Source organism: Paramisgurnus dabryanus, chromosome 3, assembly GCF_030506205.2.
Source record: "Paramisgurnus dabryanus chromosome 3, PD_genome_1.1, whole genome shotgun sequence".
Classification (NCBI taxonomy): domain Eukaryota; kingdom Metazoa; phylum Chordata; class Actinopteri; order Cypriniformes; family Cobitidae; genus Paramisgurnus; species Paramisgurnus dabryanus.
Genome location: NC_133339.1, coordinates 44,514,266 through 44,531,179, shown reverse-complemented (window position 1 = coordinate 44,531,179; position 16,914 = coordinate 44,514,266). Strand labels below are relative to the sequence as shown.

At 38.1% G+C, this 16,914-nt stretch overlaps 1 long non-coding RNA gene across 1 annotated transcript in view; it reads left to right on the top strand.

Moving 5' to 3' along the window:
* LOC141281994 (uncharacterized) overlaps nucleotides 1-14,148 on the top strand; it is a 34,242-nt gene extending 20,094 nt beyond the window's left edge. The window contains exons 2-4 of the long non-coding RNA XR_012336472.1: nucleotides 12,786-12,970; nucleotides 13,874-13,918; nucleotides 14,023-14,148. This is a non-coding gene — a long non-coding RNA (uncharacterized lncRNA). The remainder of the gene's footprint in view (nucleotides 1-12,785; nucleotides 12,971-13,873; nucleotides 13,919-14,022) is intronic.
* The last annotated feature ends 2,766 nt before the right edge of the window (nucleotides 14,149-16,914 follow it).

Sequence of the window (16,914 nt, the reverse complement as noted above, 5' to 3'; positions counted from 1 at the left end):
AGCACGAGTGTGAAGCCTATGAATGAAAACGTTATTATTCGCTTTGCGTCATTTCACACGCTCCAGGGCTGCGCGTACACAGCTGCGGAGCAGAGCGAGACCTTCAGCCTCAAACCCTGTTGCTGAAGGAGACGGACTGGAGCTCCGGCAGGGTGTGTTGTGGACCCACGGAGGGCGGAGCTGCACTCCGGTGCACTTTGGCCCAATTTAACCTATGCTTACATCTTTCTTGCACTTCCACTAACTGAGGTATCCTTCCTCCTTTGCTGTATGCCTGGTATGATTTTATTGGTCATCTGGGAATAATTTTCACTTTATCTTACTTAATGGGGTCCAGGGCAAACCTGTTGGCCTGTGAAATCACACTACCGCGAGATCTATTCAAAAGCATACTGAGTCATGTACTGTCTCGCGCTGCTAAGACGTCACATGCCACCTGATCGGTCTGCGCGGTGCCGCAAGAAGCCAAACGAGCTCTGAGCGTTGAGTCAAATAAGACAAACGTCAGAAAATTACAGAGGTCCGGAGGGCCTTGTCAGTACCCTTTGTTTTGCCTCAAAATGCAGACAAATAATGTTTTCAGTAAGGCATGTTTGTTAAAACTAGTTATATTTCCTATTTAAACTAAGGCTTAGTCCTGGCTTAAGCTTATAAACTTAACATTCTCAGATCTTCCGTTTCCGGGTCGAGAACGCTGTGCGCATCTGTGCTGCCGCTTCGCACCTGGATTGTTTGTTTGTTTGTCTCCTCCATGTTTGGATATATACATCTGTTTATCAAGACTTTGTCTGGATTACTATGCTCCTTACTACTGATTTTTGAACCGGACTATTATAATTTTTGAATTGTTATCTGCGAACTCGCCGCCGGGCTGCTGCGAGCTCTCTTCCTGTGAAACGTCTCACGTTTGGCTCTTCGGACGGGTGAGTTATCGCTCTCTCTGTCGGTTGCGCTGCTCGTTTAATAGCTTGCTATCTAGGTGTGCCGTCTCCTATTTAGTCTGCTGTTTCTGGTGTAGTGGCGTTCAGGGTTTGGCTAACGTGGTCTTTGCCTGTGATCGGCTTGTTTTGCTCAGCACTAACATGTCTCGGGGAAAACTTTTCCTTTTTCTTTTTTCTGCTATGTTCTGCCTCATTTTTCTCACTTTCATAATGGATCTTGGATATTTACCATCTCAGTTAAGGGCCTTGAACCACCAGCCGCGTCTCGATTCAGCGTCGTTTGAATGCTGCCGGAGTCTAGGAATTCTCCGCTCTTGGCGTGTCTTCAGGAGTACCTTTTGCTCTAAGCCTGGTACCCCACCATGCATCTGGACTAATTATAGATTTTCGTCCATGAGCAGACAAGAACCCGCCATCAATACTTTACATCGCTGTTTAATTAATCTCACTGATGCCGAGCAACGTATCACCAATTTCAATTCCCTGCATCGTCACTTTGCGCTGCTGTACTGTCGTTCAATATCGGACAAAGGCCCTTATCTTAACGAAATTATCACTGACAATAAGCTTGACATTTTTCTTCTCACTGAAACTTGGCAAGCCCCGGATGATTTTCTGCAGTTGAATCTCCTTACACCTGTTGGATATAAGTATCTTTCCAGACCTCGTCTCCATGGTAAAGGGGGTGGTCTCGCTGTTATTTACCGTGACAATCTCCGATTAACGCAACTCTATTTTCATGACATAAATTAATTTGAATATTTGGTGTTGAAGGCTCACTCTCTTATAATTATCCTGCTTTTTCGTTTTTTCTAAAACTCTGTTGAGCTTCTTTTCTGAACTCAGTGAACTATTAACCCTTGCGTCTTCATTGTCATTTCCCATTGTCCTGCTTGGTGAATTTAATATTCATGTTGATAATGTTTGTTCTAACACTAATCAATTAATGTCAGTTTTTGAATGTTTTAATTTGACTCAGCATGTTCATTTTCCTACCCATACTCGCGGCCATAATCTTGATCTGATTTGTACATCAATGTCTGATAACTCTTCCATTTCTTACTCTGACACTGGTATCTCTGATCATAAACTCCTTGATTTTAGTCTAAGTCTGCCTATACATAAGAAATGCCTTTAAACTGTTATTTTATACTGCAATCTAAAAAGCTATTGATACTGAATCGTTCTGTAGCTCTATTGTTTCTTCAAACCTCTCCAATGTCACTAATATTTCCTCTGCCTCCACTATATTATCTACATACAACTCTACAATTTCTGATATCTTACAGCAGCATGCCCCTATTAAGACTAGGCATGTCCCTTCCACCCACTCCTCTCCTTGGTATACCACTGAGCTTCGTATTCTTAAGGCTACTGGTAGACGGCTCGAGCGTCTTTACAGGAAAACCGGTCTTACTGTACATTATTAACAGGGTTCTAAATTAACTTTTTTGACCACCAGCCAAAGTGGCTGGTAACTTTCTAAAGTTACCAGCCAATCAGCATTTCCACTAGCCAAATTTTTTCCAGTGAAAATAAGAGAAATTATGAGTGCCACCAAAACATGACAACATTTTTGTGATGAAACAAGCTTTCTTCATTTTTTCTGTCAATAGACATTAAGCTTTACTGGGGCCCCCATTTTTTGCTGACTTTTTTTGAAAGCCTGCTGCGTGCAAGAAGTGTGCAACACTTCTATACAATGTCCTTTGCTTAACCCACTATTCTACAGTGCAACAAGTACTGTGAAAGAAAAATATGTATTTAAAAATATTTAAGTATAATCTTCATCATACCCAACATTATTAACATGTTTGGAGGCATACATGGCAGAAAATGTTTGGTAATAATGACAGCAGAGAAATATTTTCTACATAATACAATGATAGCAATGATTAATAACTTATTTTTACAAGAATATTTTAAGAAACCAGTCATTTTATGACTGCTATACTAAATAATCTCAGTCACAGTTACTGCTATCTGTTATGTAAGTTAGTGTCCTAAAGTTAAATATTAGTAAACTATTAATTTCATATCTGAAAATACAGAACAGTATAACACATACATCTGTTGATTTTCTCAGCAACAATTCTAACATTCTTTAGACTTGACAAAAGGTTTTCATGAGATTTTTCCTCTAATGTTTGAGACCTGACAGGGTGAGGATGTAGTTTGTCTTACCTCCCTTAAACTCATCATCTCTCCTTTCTGCTTCCCTTTCCCTGCTTTGCACAAAACATTTCTGATTTCTATCTACAGAAGCCAATAATGATCGAGTCAAAATAAGATTAGTATTATTATTTAGAAACTTACTTCTCGTCATGTTTTCATAATTACTCATTCATGTGGTGTCCCCTTTTGGATGCAGTTGCGCGCGCGGAGGAACGCAAAGACGCGCGTGGACGTGAATACATGCGTGCACGCGTCAGTGCGACTGCTTCTGTCGCTTTACAACCGTAAATTGGGTAACTACATTGCATATAGATCTGTTTTTGCCGCTATTATCTTTGTTAAGGAATACACTAGTTAACACTCTGGGGTCGACGGCGGCGCGGGCGCCGCAAACTCTTTATTTTTCAATCACTCCGCAAAGAGACTTAAATTACTCTGCTGATTTTTGACATACAGATATGATTTATACATCATTTAAAACGTTAAAGTGTCTAGTTTTTTCTGTCCACTCCCAATAAAAACAGAATGTTGTGCTTTTCGCAAAATTAAGAAAATAAACATGATGCGCATTTTGTTCTCTCTCCCTCAGTGAAGTCATTTCAGAAATGCGTCAGGAAAAATAAACTGTAACTTAACGCATACTTGTCGTAGAAACAAAAGATAAATGTCTACATAATGCTTGGAATGTCTCCTTTTAAATGATGTAAGTGAGATTGAAAACAGATATTGTAATTCGGTGTAAACTGTATGAGAAGGAGAAGTACCGTATTTCTCCTGTTACCTCATTATCTGTAATGAGAAGAGATCGCCACACCCCCGCACCATTGAAGTGAACAAGCAGAAACATCCATATGCATGACTCGTGCCTCCTGCAGTCAATGGATACGCAATCCACAATCCAGTCTCTCCATTCCTTGTTGTTCCATCCGATTGCACCAAACATGACATCTAAATCCTTTTTTTCTTGCGTATGTGTGTCAGTATCTCCAGACGCGAGTGTTTTCTTTGTCTTCCGTCAAACAGTTGACGCGACGGGAACGCACATACACAAACACGCGAGTCAGGAAACTCGACGCGCTTTTTGGTATTCTTATAAAATACGCAATTGCAAACAGTACAATCCTTATTTAGTTGCGTCTAAGCGCATATCTCCGCACAGCAAGTTTATTAAACACAGGATCACTCGTGTGTGCACACGTTCACTGCATTCATGATCAACACGTGAGGTAATGGCGGCGGCTGTAAACAAACATTGATAAGTTTACCACACGTGTCTCTTGTTGTGTTTCTACTATAATGATTACAAAAACACAAATAAGAGTCCAGACAACGATAGGCAGTTGTTCTTTTGAGCTTTTTACTGCACAAAAGTAAACCTCTCGCTGGCCAACCAAACACTAACCCTGTGTTGAAGTGTGTTCACTTTACGATGGCCAAACAGTACCTTTACCATGATTAGGCTACTATGGTTTTTAAAAGGTAACTTATACTTGTGAAATTAATAGAAAATATTTCAATAGAAATATATATATATATTCTGTATATATATATATATATATATATATATATATATATATATATATATATATATATATATATATATATATATATATATATAATGTGTGTGTGTGTGTTTGTGTGTGTGTATTTACATTATATTGAAAAGTATACCTTATCATGGTTTTACTACAGAGAAAGTTACATTCCTGTTGAACATTCCTACAAGGCTCATTATGTGGCTCATTATTCAACTCTTTTGTCTCTCAGCTGTCAATCACTGATTATTCAGGAGCTTTCCCGCCTCCATGCATACAGCCTTTCCCAAGCAAAAGTGTCTTAGAAATTGTAAATCAAAATCTTGCTTTATGTGAATGAGTAGGCCATATGATTTTCACATCATTTTGAAGAAAAAAATCTAGACTACTAGATCCTGTTTTGAAAAGTCTTGGGAAAACATGTTTAGAATGAGTTTTGTGGAGTTATGTCAGTGACTTAAAAATTTAGCTTTTTCAAAAACCACGCATAAACATTTTTCTCTCAAAAATACAAACATGTACATACATGTTGATTATATGATATTGTAGCCCAGTTTGTGCTGAACAGTGTTATGAGACTTTTGCCATTAATATGTTTTTAAGCAACTGAAAAAAGCACAAATGTCAGTGCATGTCAAAACTTCCCCAGGGCCCTAAAAACCCCTCTTTACGCTCGTCTTGTTTGACTCAACGCTCAGCACCACCGATCGGCATGTGACGTCTTAGCACTGCGAGACCGATTCAACAGTAAATGACTCAGTATGCTTTTACATAGATCTTGCGGTAGTGTAATGTCACAAGCCAACAGGTCTGCGCTGCACCCCATAGACCCTTTTACAGCTCACGTGATCAAATAACCTGCACTTTCGGCAACAAAACTGGTGTTATTCCCCATTGGTTCTAACATGTTAGCAACTCAGAAAGTTTATTAAAACGGTTTCCCAGCATCAAAATGTGTGGTTGTTGCGTTTGGTTGCACTAATATATACTAATATATGTATCTGGCAACTTTATTTTTGGGCATCTGCTAACCTCTTCTATCGACTCCACTATAGTACAGGGATCTGGTAGCTGTGTTGAAAGTGTTGATAGAGTCAACTTTTTAAAATAACCTTCTCTGTCTGTGTTACTTCACTGCTGATTCTTGCCATACTTCCGTTGCCTAAATGTGCGCGCATACCCTGCCACGTCATCATTGTGTACAAACAGTAAAAGGTTCTATATAGTCTAAGACATAGTCAAAATGATACCGAGATGACCAATAAAATCAAACCAGAGAAACAGAGTTGCAACACAGATGTCAGATGCGCAGTAAGTGGAAGTGCAAGAAAGATGTAAGTAATCAAACGCTGACTATTATACAAGTGTTTAATGACGAGAAATATGAAACCGCAGTGACTGTCATGGTGATAGGACAAGAAACATTACTGCAGCTGAGCCACATGGGTGTCCAAATTTAATGCGCTGCTTTCACTCCCTCCAGTAATTCTCTTCCCGTTATTTAGCATGTTTATTAACAAAATTCAATGCCACCCTTTAATTATTAAAGATATATTTTTACTGTATAATGATTAGATTCACTGTGTTGTACTGGACTGCTGCTCAGCTTGAACTTGAAAACGCGATGCATCACGTGCGCGGTACAACGCTTCATCCACCCGTAGCGTGCGTGCACGGAGTTTAAATGAGCTCATGTTCATCTTTTGTATATCATATTGTTATACTTAATATATTTAATATATAAGAATACTAATATATTTTTTCCAACATTTATAACACACACACATTATATATATATATATATATATATATATATATATATATATATATATATATATATATATATATATATATATATATATATATATATATATATATATATATATATATATGAAGAGTTCGTTTTTTATTTTAACATTTTGTGTTCCGAGTTTTTGCCACGGCAAGCACCACTTTACATTTTCTTCAGAAAATGTACATATGCAGTTATAATTAGTTTTCTTTAAGTCTTAGTAGCAAAGTTTACATTTGTTTTGGTTTGTCTCTGTAGTTTGTGTAGCCAAAAAATGCTAACCCTCTATGGTACGCATTATGATATCAATAAGGAAATTTATTTGTGTAGAAAATGGAGGGGTTACGGAATAGTCTTGTTTAAAACAACCAATCATCATTTTGATAATGATAAGTTATTCATTTATAATTACAATTATTAATGTTGATATTTTCTCCACCACCCTGTTAAGGGAAATTATTGTTTATCACTATTCCAATTCGGGGAATTGTTGATTTAGCTCAAATGCAAATACATACAATTAATCGTCATTAACTATATATATTTTGTAGGTTTTAGCAGAATGAATCGTAACAATTAATTTATTAATTCGCCAGCGAATATATATCTAAAATTGTCTATCAATTCTGAGAACCTTGAGCATGAGGTAGGATTGATCGAAAGTTTAAAGGTATAGCGGAAGATTTTCGTTTTCCGGGTGGATCACCACTGTTATTGGTCATCCCAGATGTCAATCATTCTGATTAGGGCTGGGCCGGTTTGGATTTGTTTTTACCGCGGTCGGTAATCAACAAATTCCCGGGGTTTTGCGGTTTATTGGCAAGACAATGAGTTACATAACATGCATGATTTATTTATCTTTAATACAGAACACGTGCAAATGACTTAAGGAACATGTAAAGTGAATATTATTTCCTTCCACATTTCTTCAATTTCAACATTCAACAACTTGAACAATTAATATTATCAGTAAATAAAAAATGTTAACGCATTGTGCGTTAACATTTCTATCCTTAATTTGTGAATAGCCTGTAAATGACGCAAATTATTGCTGCCCTGATGGTCTGGTAAAATAAACATTTGTATGAGAAATCACTTGTACTGCATATGTGTCCGTGCTTGAGTATAGCTGGGAAGCTGCACGGAGACGCGTGTGTGTGTGTGCAAGATGACGCGGTCTGTCTGTCTCGCGCGCGCCCGGGCAGTCCGCGTCTGTCTCGCGCGCGCCCGGGCAGTCCGCGTCTGTCTCGCGCGCGCCTGGCTGGGCATTCCGCCTCTGTTGCGCGTGCTCGGACAGACCGCTTCTATCCTCGACCCTTACCATAAACATCTGTCTTTTTCCACAAACAGAGAAAGAAGACGCAAAAGCAAAACTTTTTGAAATGTGTCCTGCTTTAGAAATGGCCACTGTTGTAGGCTAGATGAATAAATAGAAATAACTGGATATTAATCCTCGGACTGATCGCGTGCTCTTTATGTTGCGTGAAAATGTGACCCGTCACGGAAACCAGGGACTCAAGTCGGCAGCACAAGTTTCGAGAAAATGAGAAACAAAGTTTTTTTTTCGAAATTTGTGATTTTCGTTTTATTGCAGAATCTGTTAGTTGAGATCACGAAGAAGCCTCTCCATGTTTGAGATAGCAGTTTTTGTATATTTAAAAGCGTACATTTTGCGGTTAAAATAGGCTTGTTTTTCCGGAGATTCTAGCGTGCAGCGGGGGGCGTCATTGTCTGTGTGTATATTTACATACTGTATAAGCTTGTGTTTTCGCCTCCGCCCCCAAAGGGAACAGCGTGACTACTAAATAAGGATAGTTCGCCCAAAAATGAAAATAATGTAAGTAATGACTCACCCTTATGTCGTTCTAAACTCGGAAGACCTCCGTTCATCTTCGGAACACAGTTTAAGATGTTTTATCGTTAGATTTAGTCCGAGAGCTTTCCCCTTCATTGAAAATCTATGTATGGTTTCCATGTCCAGAAAGTTAATAAAAACATCATCAAAGTAGTCCATGTGACATCAGTGGGTCAGTAAGATTGTGTTGATGCATCAAAAATACAGTTTGGTCCAAAAATAGCAGAATTACGACTTTATTCAGCATTGTCTTCTCTTCCGGCTCGAGCGTGAAGTCACGTGACTGTAGTGACGCGCTGCCCTGTTCCTCAGACATGTTTGCTAAGTTTTTTTTTTTTTTCAAACTTATAGCCTGCGTCTCCCCAGACTGTAAAGCTCGGGCGCACAAAACAAAAGAAAAATAAAAGAAGCTGGGGCGGAACAAATAACAGTCAGCCGCATCGTACGTCAGCCGCGTCACTGACTTTATGCGGCGCCGCAGTCGGAAGACGTCAAAGTACCGCGAGAGATCTTCAAGAAATCTTACGGAGTAGTTTAATTTCGACTCGCTCTCGCGATACTTTGACGTCATCTGTATGTCAGTTCTTGCAGCGCAGCACGAGTCCAAACACACAGAAGTTACACAGATATCGTTGTATTCTTCATATAATTGGCTACATGTTTTGTCTATCAATATTTTCCATGAAGTCATTGGCTGATGGAGGAACGAGCGAGCCATTGGTAACCTCTCTAAAGGATGTCACGTTTTCGACGGCGCTGTTTGGATGATCTATTATACTACTTCCCTATTTTAAATACAAACTTTGAAGGCGGGTTCATGTGTTTAACGGAGTGTAAGCTCATATACCCTTACATGTTACGATTTAAATAGTCTTCAGATTATATATTATATTGTATTACAAGACATTCATGCGAAATCTGATGTAAACCATCTATATTTCACGGATTATACGCATTTGTGGACAAATATGGTCATTGGATAATCTGAAACAGACTGGATTCGACTTGTGATCCCCACAAAGGTAAAAGAGTCATGTTTATTTTTGCGGGTTGTCATTTGGTCATAAAATACTACATATGATGCTAGAACATCTCAAAAAGGGTTTTACAGGGGGCATGGCTTAGCTAAATGAGATGTAAATGAGCCCTATTGTCTCCCCCAGCTGAAAAGAAGAGTCCCTTTCGTCTCGATTTTCTCGGTTTGAGTATTTCTGAGTTCCTATATTCAAATGGCCACAACTTCTCCAAATCTTATCAGATTTCCATGTGTTACACATCGTTGGAAAGCTTAGAAACTGCACTTTCAGAATCTGTGAATAACTCAAAATGCCCAGATCCGACTTGTGTCCCTACTTTCCGTGACTGGTCACAAATTTGATAATGTATGAAACCTGATTCTGTTGTTGATCTGTTGCGGTTGTTTGCACGTTCAAATTAGATAAAATGTTTGGATTACTTTAAACGAGTGACAGACAACGTCACCTGTATTTCTACTCAATGACAATTTAATATTAAAATTTATAAAAATATTAAAAAACAAGTTGCGGTTGTTAACAAGCTGCATGTATAACATCCGTACATATACACACAAGTGCAGGCCAATGTTTCAAGTTTTTTTTTTGCTGTTATGACGGTGAGAAGCTCAGACCCGCGGCATGGGTCACGTGACCGCGGTATGACGGTAATCCGGTTACCGCCCCAGGCCTAATTCTGATTATATTTTATATAGTTGATGTATAACCATCGTACGTGCTCGCCTCTACGTTCGCTTTTTGCACATGCGCACTTTCACGTGTATGTGTGTTGTGCTACGGTTTCAACCATTCATTGAAGGTCGCGTTCTCACTGTATTTTTTTCAAAATGTCTGAGGGTCGCAAGAGAAAAAGTGTCTACGAATTGTATGACAAGAAGAGAAAGGACTATAAATAAAGAAACAAGACCAGAATGTTTATGGGAGACTATTTCACACGCTGGCGTGAGCTAAAAGGACAGGTTGGGCTTCCCACGCGAAGTTTCTACTGGAAAGGTTCATTTTGTCATGCTATTTGGAGAAATCCATTTAAAATCACTGCTAGTAAAAGTTGATGTAAGCTATGATTTGCGATGCTAGCCCTGGCACAAGTCACGAACCGCACAGTAACGGTAAACATGCCGACAGAAACTTGTAAACAGAGAAGAACTGAGCTCCTGCACGCTCTCTCTCTGTCTCGTGCACGCGTTTAACAGGCGTTCCCTCTCGGGAGCATTTTTTTTTTAAAATATCGAGGGGCGGTTCTTTTAAATAATTCGGGAAAATCTTCCGCTATACCTTTAAGTGACTTTGAATTTAATCAGAACTCAGAAGGCATCCATGGATAAACAATCACATTTCTTCGACTACACTACTGGGATAAAATGAGACATAGACAATGGACAAACATGAACATTTAACATGAAATAGAAAGAGAGAGAGAGAGAGAGAGAGAGAGAGAGAGAGAGAGAGAGAGAGAGAGAGAGAGAGAGAGAGAGAGAGAGAGAGAGTTGCATAAACCACATTCATCTTACTTAATCGACTTAAATGCAGCTATATTCTAAGATATAGGGTACTTGCATGTCTGTCCAGTTGAATGCATTTGAAAGTCTTAGGTTCAGATGGAAGAAGATGGCTTGCAGGTTGTTGTTGTGCAAACTGAGCGTCCAGTACATTTGAAGAGTTGTTCCAAAAGGTTTAGATGTGAATTGTTGGTTTTCTGATTGTTGAAAATTAATTCTTAGTCACAAACTCAGGTGAGTTTGGCCTAAAACTCATAGAACAAAAGAAGGCCTCTGGGCCTAATTGCGGGTGGCTGGAAAAGCTCACTTGTAGAAGAGATGAGTCGAATGAAAGAACAGCTAACTGAACAATGAGATAAAGTTTTTGCCAGTATTTATCCTTTTGAAGGGGACATGGCCATCCAAGTTTGAATCGACCAATCAGAGCTGAGCAGGGGAGAGTTGTTTGTCCTCCCCTTAACTGTAACTTTGCATATTTATGCCTCTAGGTTCCCTTTGCAAAATATCAGTCCAGATCATTGAATAAATAGAATGAATTGTTCTACCGTCATACCATATTTATTAATAAAGAGGAAATTGAAAGGAGAACAGTTTGATACCCAATATGAATGGTTTTAAACAAGCATTAAATTGTGATTCATTCCAATTGTATGAATAACAAACTAAACATCTCTATATGTGTCCAGACAAACCAAACTTAGTCATAGAAACACAGTTGTACATGAGAATACAAGTTATTTAAAAAGTAGTTTACAAAAGAGGGAACCAACATACATTACACATGCACACATCTAAAAGAGTTTGTCATATGGTCTCAAAGACATTCTTTGCAGGAGGTCTCTGCAGGGCTATTCTTTAGGGCAATTCACACCTCCTTATCAGCTCTCTGTTGAGCCTCACAAGGTGCCATAAAATGTCCCACTGAGATGTTGGAGCCTCTTTGATGTAGAAATGAAGGGAAACTAAACAGGCTATGGGGGATAGCACATAATATCATATTTACTAGTTATTCTGCAAAACAAGTATCAGATATGATCCGGTTCTGGCAATCCAGCCAGATGCTACATATGTTATGGTTTTTCTACTTAAAATTGGAGACAATAACCATATCAATAAACATTTTTTGTTATATATCAAATTAAACATTTGTTGTCTCGAGGCAACATTGGACCATAAAGGACAAATTTAATCATTTTACATTTTCATGCAAAAATGTAAATATATTTATTGAAAAACATAAATTTCTTCAACCAAACACCTAAACAGATGTATCTAGTTATATTATATTACAAATTTCTTATTTAATATAAAGTAACATTTCTTCTTCAGATGTTCCCCTCAGGCAACATTTTACCATCATGGAAAACAAGTACTGTATTACCAAATCATCATATCAAATTAACATTACAACTTTATATGATTACACTCAGTGTAGATTCAAGGTTGAACAATGTTAAAAATGACCATAAACCTATCCTTACAAGCGTTCACATATTTCAAAGTTGAACATCTTCGGTCCTGGAGGTCACTGTCCTGAGTTAAGTACCAACCTTAATTAAACAGAACTGAGAAATTTTACAAGACATGCAGGTATGTTTGCACAGTGGAATTGCCCAACCCTGACATACACACACTTGCATGTACACAGGCATGTTCATACAAAATCTCAATTTTCATCCTCATCTCCATCCTTGCTCTCTCTTCCTACCAGATTGTCACTATGAAATCATATTTCTCATCACTATAATACTTCATCCTCACTTTAACCAACTGGCAGTGCAACCTGTGCTTTATACATTTTAGAAGTGAAAAAGTATTGATGTATCTCCTGCATTAAATCATATGTGCAACCTAGTATGCATCATATTGCCTTTGATTCCATTATGGTACAATGTTGCCTCAAGGCATTAATGTTGTGCTTTGATGATATTGAGCTTTGTTATCTTTTTTGCAGGTTTGGTGTCTGCTGATGAAGGATCATGCAATTTTACAGAATATCTTACAGCTTACGATGCACTTGTCAAAAACCTTAGCTTGTTGGATAGTAGCAATGTATTTAACCACATGCGACCCATGTATTTCAATAATGAATGCAGCTTTGTTAGTGTGGACTTGTTTGTGAACGCCATCACAAATGTGGTATGACTCTAGCATGATTTACTCTTCTCATGTGGCTCATAACAGTATAGCCCTTTTCACACAGACATTCCGGAAAATACACGGAAAATGCATCCTGAATTTTTCCGGGATCATTTGATTTTTTGTTCATTCACACTGCCAATGATTTGCAGGCATCTGCAAAGTCCCGGAAAGACACGTGACCTGTTGAAAGTCCTGCACTATCTTCTACGCAGCGTCTGATATTTGCATATTATTTATTATTTCTCTCTCCAGAAACCACTCGCGTGCGTTTTTGTTTATGATAAGACTATAAAAGAGCATGTGACACGCCGTTCTATGCGTGTGAATGATCTCAGCTTCAGAATGGATATTTGACGAGCTCCCTGATCTCTGCTTTAATCCAGTTTTCAGACATTTCTCATCGTTAATATGCATTTAAAACCCCCGTTTTGAGGAGCTGAACGATATATCTTGTTGGGATGATGCACAGGCATTTTTGTTTATTATTAGCTCAAATGAGCACGTGACGCGATATTCTTTTATGCTGCTGAATGATCTCTGCTTCAGCGCTGTAAGTGACGAGCTAACTAACCTGATATCTGCGTCAGTCAGTCCAGTTTGCAACATTTCTCGTCGTGAATGTTGATATGCATGTAAATATCTCGTTTTAAATAGCTGAACCATAACTTAGCTTATGGCATTGTTTCGGCTTCTTGTTCACACAGAGGGTTTCCCGTGTATCTTACTATGTCCTCTTTCCGGCAATGATTCCAGAAGATTTATGGTACATGTTTGTGTTCACACAGAAGCTTGACTGGCAATTTTATGGGTATTTTCTGGGTCCAAATGTCTGTGTAAATAGGGTTTATGAAACTGAGAGCAGTTGTAGGTTCATCACTAAATATTTGCTTCAATCCACAGGATGAAAATGCCCAGACCATCTCAACACAAGCAACACTTGTCACTGTAAGTATTTCAAAACTTTTGTTACTTCACACACAGTTTTACTCAACCTTAATCTTTATAGCAGCATAAAGTTTTAATAATCTTAAAGTTTGAACACTTTGCAGACTTGGAATAAAGGCACACTCGAGTCACTAATAATATCAGGCTATTTTCTATGGTTCCCGGAAGATTTTTGTTCGATTACTTCAATTATATCTCGAAAAGATTTTTTGTGGACTCCAGACATTGGCATCATGGAAAGGTAAGAACATTTAACAGAACATTTTGGTCTTCCCCAATTTTCTATAATAGGATTATACAGCACTGTACTATGTGTGTTGATTTATGTTTCTACCAGTGGCTGCTCATCCTCCATCAACACCCAATAAAACTAATCAAGCATTATCCAAAAACAACAAAACAATTTAAAAAGAATAGTGATTTAACACACACAGACATCAAGAATCAGCATATGAAACTCAACAAATGTGACAATTAAAAAGGGTATACTCACACTTGTAATAAAAGTCTCCGCTAGCAACAGAAATTGAAAAAAGTGCGATTGGATAAAGCATTTAAAATGTATATGAGTCATACACATGCCGCAATCAAAACTGATGCTACATCATGCTCTGAAGTCGGATACAAATGTAATTTCTGGGCACTGAAGGGTGGTTTTTGAAAAGAAAGTGATACTCCATAAAAGCAAAAAACATTAAGTGGTCGAATATAATGCCTGACCAATCCCATTTCTAACATCATATTGACCTTCAATTCATTGCAACGCCCTTAATATGACACATTATATCTGCATTATCTCAAAAGAGGAGAATAAAACACAAAGCAACTACCATCTTTGCTTGTAACATACCAGATTGACTTTTTATGTCAAACAACCAGAGGTGTAAAAAGTACTCAAAAAAGTTACTCAAGTGAAAGTACTGAGTGTAAATTTTACTCAATTAAAAGTAAAAGTATCTGGCCAGAATCATACTTGAGTAAAAGTAAAAAAGTACCACATTAAAATTGTACTTGAGTATTAAAAAAGTAAAAGTAACAGGAAGAATAAAAACTTTTGTTTAATCTCTAAAAACATGAAGTGAATGAACCACATACAAGGTTTTATCCTGCTTTACAACTGTTTGTATTTAATTGTATTTAATTATCAAACTATAAAACTACCTAATTTCAGTATGCAACATCCTACTCAAAGTTGTAAAATCTTGAATTAAACTTAAGCAGAAGCTGATTTTCAAAATTGAGTATCAAGCCTCTCACAGGCAGCCGATGCAGAAAGAGATGTATTAGACCTTGTTCACACTGTCACGCACAGATCAGATCTAAACAGTTGTGATACACAATGTGGACAGTGGGTCCAGTTGGATATGCACCAAAATCAGATTTGGACTGACAGTGTGAACAAGGTCTTAGTCTTGATAGAGACGCTGCAAATAGCAGGGAACTTGAGCTGAGACTCCCTAGTGTCTGAAACAGGACAGATATCCATCCAACTCTTTGCTGGCTTCATGTGTTGTTAGTTTTCCAAGAAGCGTAAAAAATCTTCCTCTGACGAGCCCACCCGCGAGTCTCTAGCCCTTTCCCAGGCCAAGATACGGTCGACCCGGCCCAGATTTTCCCTTGGCTTTAGCTTGGGCGCCTTAAGTCTGGGGCGTTCGCCCTTCGCTTACTCTACCCGAAGGGCCTTTCCAACGAGTCCACCCACAAGTGGAACCCGCTGTGTCTCAGCTAGGGAAAGGGTTAGAAAGTCGGGGGTTGGCTCGTTGGAAAGGCCCTCTCGGGTAGGATAAGGGACTCAAAGGGCGAACGCCCCGGACTTAAGGTGCCCGAGCTAAGGCTGTATGAATTTCAGAAAGTGGCACGCCGTATCTCGGCCAAGGAAAATAAATAACATTTATATTAAACTGGCCATCAGCACAATTCAATTGGTTTGGTAAGAGCAAGGGACAATATAATAAAATGATCTCTAAAAAATAAGTACTTTTTGACTGTAAATAAAATTGTAAGGAGTAAAAAGTTTTTTTTTTTTATTTAATTGAGTAAGTAAAGTAAAAATACCCCAAAATAATACTTAAGTACAGTAATCAAGTAAAATTACTCAAGTACTTTACACCCCTGCAAACAACCACAAAAGCATTTTTGAGAATTAACAGTTTTAGATGTTTTGTTTAAAGTCACATTATGGTGATCAGAGTTTATTTTAGTTGTCTTGTCCCTTGACGACTTTAATGTTGTTGGGTTTGTTTTTGGCTGCTCTAATTGTGTGTGTATATGAAGCACATTTGTTATTTGAAAACTGAGGTGGGTTGCACCAACAAGGATTAAATTAAGCAGAGTTTAGAGCTAATCTAGAGTTTGTGGATCACAGCTTTATTTTAATTCAAGTTGTGTTGCACCACTTGAATTTAAACACTGATTAACAAATCTTAGATTTAAACTTTAAACCGTAATAAAAATTTCATCTGCAATTTATTTTGTCAACCATGATGAATTTGCCTGTGTATTTAATCAGCAACAATGTTGACATTGTCATTCAAAAATAAAATAAACCTATATTTTGTATTAAAATACATCAGAGAAATGTTTTGCACTCTCAGTTAAAAAAATCTCACTATTCCTTCAGGTCATAGAACCAAAAAAGATATACTAGAACAAAACTAGAACAGATTGCTATCCTCAGTGCTCAATGTGCAACAAACAATCACCCTCTTTCTAGAAAGACAAGCAATGCAAAGTCATCCCTTACAAAAATTAACCATGGTTTTACTACAGTTAAAACCAAAACAACTGCCTGCTAGATGCCATATCCACCCATCAGAGTATCCTGGAGATGTGATGTCTCTGAAACTCAACATCTCAAGGCTCAGTGCTTGGACCACTGCTCTTTTCTACAAGACATCCCTGGGTTCTGTCATTCGGAAACATGGCTTTTCCTACCACTGCTATGCATATGACACACAACTCCACTTGCCGTTCTAGTCTAATGACGGTTTCTACCA